Here is a 9,542-nt window from a genome sequence, read left to right on the forward strand (position 1 = left end):
TGACTGTGCCAGGTCTTAGCTGTGGCACATAGGATCCTCAATCTTCTCTGCCGCATACATAGTCTTTAGTTGCAGTGTGCATGATCTTTAGTTGTGGCATACGAGCTCTTTGGGTTTCCCTGGTGGCTCAGTGGTAAAGAATCCCCTTGCCAATGCAGGAGACATAAGTTCAACCCCTGGGTCAGAAAGACACCCTGGAGAAGAAAATGGCAACCCATTCCAATATTCCTGCCTGGAAAATCCCACGGACAGAGAAGCCTGCAGGGCTACAGTCCATGGGGTTACCAAAGAGTTGAACACGACTTAGCAGCTAAACGACAACTTAGCAACTAAATCACAGCAACAACAATATGAACTCTTATTTCTGGCACGTGGGATCTAGTTCCCCGATCAGGGATCAAACGTGGGCTCCCTGCATTGGTAGCAGAGTCTTAGCCACTGGACCACCAAGGAAGTCCCAGTGTCTCATCATTTTTTAAAATAAACGTTTTACTTTGGAATACCTTTGTTGCTGTTGTTTAGTCGCTAAGTCCTGTCCAACTTTTTTGCAACTCCTTGGACTTAGCCTACCAGGCTCCTCTATCCATGAGATTTCCCACACAAGAATACTGGAGTGAGTTGCCATTTCCTTCTCCAGATAATCTTCCCAACCCAGGGATTGAAACAACATCTCCTGCATTGCAGGTGGATTCTTTGCCACTGAGCCACCAGTATCTTTAGATCTATAGAAGTTACAAAGATAGTCAAGAGAGTTCCCAGATACCCTTCAATCAATCTCCCCTAATGGTAGCATTTTACATTACTATGGCAGATTTGTCAAATCTAAGAAGTCAACATTGGCTTATTCAGTTCAGTTCAGTTCAGTCACTCAGTCGTGTCTGACTCTTTGCGACCCCACAAACCGCAGCACGCCAGGCCTCCCTGTCCATCACCAGCTCCTGGAATTTACCCAAACCCATGTCCATCGAGTTGGTGATGCCATTCAACCATCTCATCCTCTGTCATCCCGTTCTCCTCCTGCCCTCAATCGTTCCCAGCATCAGGGTCTTTTCAAATGAGTCAGCCCTTCACATCAGGTGGCCAAACTATTGGAGTTTCAGCTTCATCAGTCCTTCCAATGAACACCCAGGACTGAGCTCCTTTAGGATGAACTGGTTGGATCTCCTTGCAGTCCAGGGAACTCTCAAAAGTCTTCTCCAACACCACAGTTCAAAAGCATCAATTCTTCTGCGCTCAGCCTTCTTTATAGTCCAACTCTCACATCCATACATGACCACTGGAAAAACCATAGCCTTGACTAGACAGACCTTTGTTGACAAAGTAATGTCTCTGCTTTTTAATATGCTGTCTAGGTTGGTCATAACTTTCCTTCCAAGGAGTAAGCGTCTTTTAATCTCATGGCTGTAATCACCATCTGCAGTGATTTTGGAGCCCCCAAAAATAAAGTCAGCCACTGTTTCCACTGTTTCCCCATCTATTTCCCATGAAGTGATGGGACCAGATGCCATGATCTTAGTTTTCTGAATGTTGAGCTTTAAGTCAACTTTTTCACTCTCCTCTTTCACTTTCATCAAGAAGCTCTTTAGCTCTTCTTCACTTTCTGCCATAAGGGTGGTGTCATCTGCATATCTGAGGTTATTGATATTTCTCCCAGCAATCTTGATTCCAGCTTGTGCTTCCTCCAGCCCAGCGTTTCTCATGATGTACTCTGCAAATAAGTTAAATAAGAAGGGTAACAATATACAGCCTTGATGTACTCCTTTTCCTATTTGGAACCAGTCTGTTGTTCCATGTTCAATTCTAACTGTTGCTTCTTGATCAGCATACAGGTTTCTCAAGAGGCAGATCAGGTGGTCTGGTATTCCCATCTCTTTCAGAATTTCCCACAGTTTATTGTGATCCACACAGTCAAAGGCTTTGGCACAGTCAATAAAGCAGAAATAGATGTTTTTCTGGAACTCTTTTGCTTTTCTGATGATCCAGTGGATGTTGGCAATTTGATCTCTTGTTCCTCTGCCTTTTCTAAAACCAGCTTGAACAACTGGAAGTTCACGGTTCACATATTGCTGAAGCCTGGCTTGGAGAATTTTGAGCATTACTTTATTAGTGTGTGAGACGAGTGAAATTGTGCAGTAGTTTGAGCATTCTTTGGCATTACCTTTCTTTGGGATTGGAATGAAAACTGACCTATTCCAGTCCTGTGGCCACTGCTGAGTTTTCCAAATTTGCTTACATATTGAGTGCAGCACTTTCACAGCATCATCTTTCAGTATTTGAAATAGCTCAACTGGAATTCCATCACCTCCATTAGCTTTGTTCATAGTTTTGCTTCCTAAGGCCCACTTGACTTCGAACTCCAGGATGTCTGGCTCTAGGTGAGTGATCACACCATTGTGATTATCTGGGTCGTGAAGATCTTTTTTGTACAGTTCTTCTGTGTATTCTTGCCACCTCTTCTTAATATCTTCTGCTTCTGTTAGGTCCATACCATTTCTGTCCTAATTGAGCCCATCTTTGCATGAAATGTTCCCTTGGTATCTCTAATTTTTTGAAGAGATCTCTAGTCTTTCCCATTCTGTTGTTTTCCTCTATTTCTTTGCATTGATCACTGAGGACGGCTTTCTTATCTCTCCTTGCTATTCTTTGGAACCCTGCATTCAAATGGGTATATCTTTCCTTTTCTCCTTTGCTTTTCACTTCTCTTCTTTTCACAGCTATTTGTAAGGCCTTCTCAGACAGCCATTTTGCCTTTTTACATTTCTTTTTCTTGGGGATGGTCTTGATCCCTGCCTCCTGTATAATGTCACAAACCTCCATCCATAGTTCATTAGGCACTCTGTCTATCAGATCTAGTCCCATAAATCTATTTCTCACTTCCACTGTATAGTCATAAGGGATTTGATTTAGGTCATACCTGAATGGTCTAGTGGTTTTCCCAACTTATACTGTTAACTAAAATCCAGACTTTATTCATATTTCAGTAATGTCCCTTTTCTGTTCCAGGATACCATCCAGAATACTACACTGTCCTTATGTTTCCTTAGTTTCTTCCGGTCTATGACCATTTCTCAGTCTTTCCTTATTCTTATAACCTTAATAGTCCTGAGGAATACTGGTCAGGTATTTTGCAGAAGAAGAAAGTGAAAGTGTTAGTTACTCAGCCATGTCCAGCTCTCAGGGATCACGTGGACTACAGGTCACCTGCCTCCTCTGTCCATGGAATTCTCCAGGCAAGAATCCTGAAGTGCTTGCCTTTCCCTTCTCCAGGGGATCTTCCCAACCCAGGGATTGAACCCATGTCTCCTGCATTGCAGGCAGATTCTTTACCATCTGAGCCACAAACCTAATCCATTTTGCAGAATGTCCTTCAGTTAGAGCTTACCTGATGTTTTCTTCATAGCTTTCCAAAGATTATAGATTTGGGGGAAGATGAACTACTTTTCTCATCACACTCTACTGGAGGTCAGATGCTACCCACATGCTTTATTACTGGTGATGTTATTACCTTTCACCACTTGGTTAAGGTGTTCCCATGTTTCTTCACTGTAAAGTTACTATTTCCTTCTTTCCATACTCTATGGTATCTACTCATTTTAATTTACACTCCCTCCTGCAATCAGGAGTTCCTGTGAGAATTGCCACTTTGTTCTTTGCTTATGTTTCAACTTGTTTTCTTGTTTCTAGTTCTTACTGACTTTAAGGTGTTATTTATATATAAATTGCAATTATCTTCTCCCAGGGAGTCCTTTAGTATTTTAACTTTGTTCATAATGTCTTTTGACATTTATGTTTTTAATTTTAATTTAATCATATACACAAATGCTTTCCTTTATTCTTCGTAGGTTCTGAACTACCTTTGAATACCCATCCATGACTCACCAATCCCCTAGAAATCTTTGGTTTTCCTTATTTGATTCATGTTGCCCCTTTGCCTCAAATGTCCTTTCTCCTTCTTACTGCTAAGCAAGCTCTTACTTATCTTCAATGCCATAAACCAAATAAAACCTTCTATGGGAAGCCCCTCCCAATTCCCCCAGGTAGAATTAGTTGCTCTCTCCACAGTCCTCTCACGACTTGTCCATATCTTTACTAAAGTACATATCTCGGGGGCTCCCCTGGTGGTCCAAGGGCTAAGACTCCGTGCTCCCAATGCAGGGGGCTGGGGTTTGATCCCTAGTCAGAAAACTAGATGTCACGTGCTCCAACTAAAGATCCCTCATGCTGCAGCTAAGACTTGGTGCAGCCAAATAAAAAATGAATAAGTAAATAAATAAAGTACAAATTGTATTGTTATATTGCTCTTTGCTTAATTGTATGTCTTCTCTCACACTAAATTATTACATAAGGCGTGGAACCCCATGCAGTTCATCTTTCTTTTTTTTTAATTATGTTGAAATATATGTAACATTTACCACTTTAACCATTTTTAAATGGACAGTTCATGGTATTAAAAACACATTGTTGGGACTTCACTGGTGGTCCAGTGGTTAAGAAAATGCCTGCCAATGCAGGGAACACTGGTTCGATCTCTGGTTGTGAAACCATTTATCTCAGATTGGGACTTGAACCCATATCCTGGGACTTGAGCCCAGCCAAACCCAGCTTGGGACTCAAACCCAGCTTGGGACTCGAACCCAGCCCAAACCCATGGTATCTGGTTTCAGGGCCTAATAAAGCTCAGGTTCTTGATGTCTCATCACAGAAAGAATTCAGTGAGAGACAAAGTGATAGGGAAGAAGTGGATTTATTCAGATTCAGAGAAGCACACTTCACAGACAGAGTGTGGGCCATCACAGAGGGTGAGCGCCGCCTGGAAATGTGGCCTGGTTAGTGTTTATAGGTTGGGTAATTTCATATGCAAATGAGTGGAAGGACTATCTCCGGTATTGTTGCCTGGAGAATCCCTTGGACAGAGAAGCCTGGTGGGCTATAGCCCATGGGGTTGCACAGAGACTAAAGTGACTTAGCGAGGTGGGAGTGGGGAGCAGGATGGGGAATACATGTAAATCCATGGCTAATTCATGTCAATGTATGACAAAAACCACTACAATATTGTAAAGTAATTAGCCTCCAACTAATAAAAATAAATGAAAAAAAATAAAATAAAATAAAAAATAAAGTGACTTAGCTCGCATACATGGGAGGACTATTCCAGCTATTTTTGGGAAGGGGTGGAGATTTCCAGGATTTGGGCCACCGCCCACTCCTTGGTCTGTTACCAGTGCCTTGGAAATGTCCGGGCACCTCTGGGTGCGTCATTTCACTTGCTGACTGAGGATCAAGGTCTAGTCTTGCTGCCATCTTGGTCCCACTTGATTCTAATCCGTTTATGTTGTGTCCTTGGGCTATGTCATTCTCTCAAAAGTTATGACCTGCCCCTTTCCCTCCTGTTACAGTTGGGGAACTAAGATCCCACTTGCTGCAGAGCAACAAGGCATAACTACTGAGCCCACACTCCACAACTAGAGAATCCGAGCTCCACAACAAAGGATCCTACATGATGCAACATGATGCAACTAAGACCCAACGCAGCCAAATAAATACATAAAACACATTGTTGTGCAGCCATCACCACCATCCATCCAACTCTTTTCTTCTTATAAATCTGAAACTCTATATCAATTAAACAATAATTCCTTCTTCTGCCCTCCCCTCAGCCCCCGGCAACTCCCTATTCTACTTTCTGCCTTTAAAGTACCTCATATAAGTGGAATCATACATATCATGTATTTTTTGTCCTTTTGTGACTAGCTTGTTTCACTTAGTATTACATCTTTGGGATTCATTCATGTTGCAGCATGTGTCAGAATTTTTTTTAAGCCAAATATGACTCCATTGTATGAATATACTACATTTTGATAATCCATTTAAGTGGATGGACAGTCGGGTTGCTTCCATGCTTTTGCTATTGTGAATAATGCTGTTGTGAACATGGGTGTACACAGTAAGGTGTCTTCGAGACCCTACTTTCAATTGTTTTGAGTGTATACCAAGAAGTGGAATTGCTGGGCCGTAGGGTAATTCTATGTTTAATCTTTTTGAGGAAGCTCCATACTATTTTTCACAGCTTCTGCATCATTTTACATTCCCACCAACAGTGCACAAGGGTCACGATTTCTCCACATCCTTGCCAACACTTGTTTTCTGTGTTTTTAAATTTTTTAATTGAATTAATTATATCTCTGCTGTACAACAAAGTTGTTTTCTGTGTTTTTTATAATAACCATCCTAATGGGTATGAGGTGGCCAACTAATTCATCTTTGTAAATGAACACTGGGCATGATGCAATCGGTGTTTATTAAGTGAACAAATGAGGCTATAGTCTTTTTTTTTTTTTTTTTTTTTTTGAGGCTATAGTCTTGTTAGGGGAAACACTGAAACCACTCAACCTGGTCAGGCAAAATATAGCTACTTGTATGAGTTACCTTAGAACAAGAGGTCCTATTTAAAAATGTGGGACTAACAAGCTACCACCAACCAGAAGAATTCAGGAAAGGTCAAAAGGAGAGAGTAGATGCCAGTCCATATATCCTACCAACCTCCCAGAATCCTTCATGCTGGAATCCATCTTGGCTGAGCAATGTGTGTGCCACTAAGGGCCCTGAGTCAGAATGATTATCTAGAGACAACCCAGGAACTAATCCCATCACCATAAAATCAGAGGCTGAGAGCCATGTGGCAGGGCAGTTCTTTTGGGTTCCTTTACCCTGCTGCTCTCCACCTGGGTGCCCTTCCCTAGTATCTCAGCTGATAAAGAATCCGCCTGCGATGCAGGAGACCCCAGTTTGATTCCTGGGTCAGGAAGATCCCCTGGAGAAGGGATAGGCTACCCACTCCAGTATTCTTGTGCTTCCCTTGTGGCTCAGGTGGTAAAGAATCTGCCTGCAATGCTGGAGACCATCCCCAGAGAAGGGAACGGCTAGCCACTCCAGTAGAATTGCCTGGAGAATTCCTTGGACAGAGGAGCCCGGCAGGCTATAGTCCATGGGGTCGCAAAGAATCAGACACAACTGAGCGACTTTCACTTCACTACCCTGCGCTCTCCCCCTGGGCACCCTCCCCAGTACGAGCCTCTGGCTTTGCCAGCATGTGCATTTCCTCGGACAAGTCGTTTCCAAGTGTTAGACAAGAGCCCACTCTCGGGCCCTGGAAGCAGTCCCCCTTCCTGCCGCAGTCTGGATCAGTGGTCTTCAGACTTTTTGTTCTCGTGCCAACTTAAAGAATTTTTTTAAAACTGCATTTGTGAGGATTCCAACAGGAAACAAATAACACACTCAAATTAAGACAACTCAGAAAGAAAGTGAAGTTGCTCAGTTGTGTCCGGCTCTTTGTGACCCCATGGACTAATGTAGCCCACCAGGCTCCTCCGTCCTTGGGATTCTCCAGGCAAGAATACTGGAGTAGGTTGCCATTTCCTTCTCCAGGGGATCATCCTGACCCAGGGATCGAACCCAGGTCTCCGGCATTGCAGGCAGACGCTTTAATCTCTGGGCCACCAGGGAAGCCCAAGCAGGTCATATATACAAAGGAGCTAATTTAGAAGGTGCGGTCAAGGTGTAGGGAAATCACCAGGGATTATGCAGGAAGCTGGAAAGAGCAGCAGCTAGGGTGTTACCACCTTAGGTCTAAAGGGCAATTTCTCTGCCTTAAGAGGAGCAGTGACTTTCCATCCAGGGACAGAGCCAGAATGGTTAGATGTCCAGAGGACAGATCAAGGGCAATAAATATCCTAATCTTGCTCCTCCCTCCATCCTATCTCCTGCCAGGGCTTCCCACTGGCCAAATCCAAGTTGAGGCTAGAAGGCACAGAGCCCTTGATGTCCTCCAACCAAGTCAGCCAACCAGGGGAGAGAAGATGGGAGAGGTAGGCCAGAGAATGGATCTGCTGGTCCACATGCAGGCTAGGTGGCACATTTTAATATTGTTCACTGAAACGTCTTAAATATAAGTCACTGCAAGAGTTATACTTACTTGGACTTCCCTGGTGTCACAGTGGATAAGAATCCATGTGCCAATGCAGGGGACATGGGTTTGATCCCTGGTCTAGGAAGATTCCGAAAGTCATGGAGCAACTAAGCCTGTGTGCTACAACTACTGAAGCTCAAGAGCCTAAAGCTTGTGCTCTGCAACAAGAGAAACCGCTGTTATGAGAAGCCCAAGTAGTACAAGGAGTAGCCCCTGCTTGCTGCAACTAGAGAAAGTCCACGCAAAAGCAACAAAGACCCAGTGTAGCCCAAACTTAAAAAAAAGATACACTTGCTAAATAAAACTGTTCCATCATCAGCTGAATGCAAGTATCATCAGGGTTTGATACTATCTTTCATTTGAAGAAAATACCAGAACAAGCTCACTTTAACAGGCAGAAATGCTACATCATTATTTTTTTTCTTCTTGAACTTATAGTTGCATTTTGCTTCCTTTCACAGAATGTTATCCTAAGGTAATATATTTTATTCTGGAAAGTCTGTTATTGATTACTTTATTCATACTCTGATAGAAATTTATATATATGATTGCAATTTAGGAAATTTTGAAATTTAAATAATTTAAATTTTCCTTTGACTCTAAGTCTCTATGTTTTAAAATTTCTTCTGGATTGAAATATCACTTATTACTGTACTAATACACAGTTGACCAAAGAAACATAACATATATCTTTTGAAAAATAATTATTAAACAAAGGGTGAAACAATATTGGAAATATGTCTTTTACTGAAATAGATTTTTTTTCAATTAGTTTGTGAATTTATGGATAAATGTTACTACTGGAATGAAGCTGGGTTCAGCATCAATTTTATATCTATTTTTTTTTTTTTTTTTCAGGGGAAAGCGCGAACGCAGTCCCCCACTACCACAAATTATGCAGTCGAGTTTCCCACATTTGGGGAAATCGCAGGGGTCAGCACATCCGGAGTGCAATGGATAAGCCTCGCCCTGGGAAAACCACCTTCGTGATCATGGTATCTCCCCTGCCAGGTAAGTATTTTATATCTATTTTTAACTTTTATAAATAGAAGCTCTGAGAAACCGTGTCCAAATAAACAAGTAGATGAAAATGAAGGGAGTTTTGTTATAATAATGTCACTTAACTTTTTTAATTCTTAGAGTTTCAAGCCAAAAAATTACACAGTGATTATTTTGAAAATGATCAAAAGTTATTTTGGGGGGACTTCCCTGGCAGTCCAGTGGTTAAGATTTTGTCTTCCAATGCAAAGGGCACAGGCTCAACCCCTGGTCAGGGAATTAAGGTCCTACATGCTGTGGGGTGCAACCAGAAATTTCTTTTAAAGTTGTTTTTAATGACAAAAAAATCAGAACCTCCTTCAACTGGCAATTGCTCCACTTACAAAATGCCTTATCCAGTCTTCGGAGTTCTTTACCTTTGGTTGGTACCCTGGAGGTATTTACCTCCCAGGGTAAGACTGTGGGTAAAAACCAGGGCTTAGAGCCTTTTGTAAAGTTAGAGAAGGTGGGTGGGAAAGAAAAAGATGGACCTGGACCAAAGAGCATCTTCTCCAGAAGATGTGTCTTAGCAAAGAGC

The 9,542-nt window shown here is 42.2% G+C and overlaps 1 non-coding gene across 1 annotated transcript; it reads right to left on the minus strand.

Annotated features, from left to right (window-relative positions):
- Window positions 1–8,821: 8,821 nt before the first annotated feature.
- On the minus strand, window positions 8,822–8,985 carry LOC122699065. Its single transcript, XR_006342550.1, has one exon. It is a non-coding gene; the product is annotated as a U1 spliceosomal RNA (small nuclear RNA).
- Window positions 8,986–9,542: the final 557 nt, after the last annotated feature.

This window comes from Cervus elaphus, chromosome 8, assembly GCF_910594005.1.
Source record: "Cervus elaphus chromosome 8, mCerEla1.1, whole genome shotgun sequence".
In the NCBI taxonomy this organism is placed as follows: Eukaryota; Metazoa; Chordata; class Mammalia; order Artiodactyla; family Cervidae; genus Cervus; species Cervus elaphus.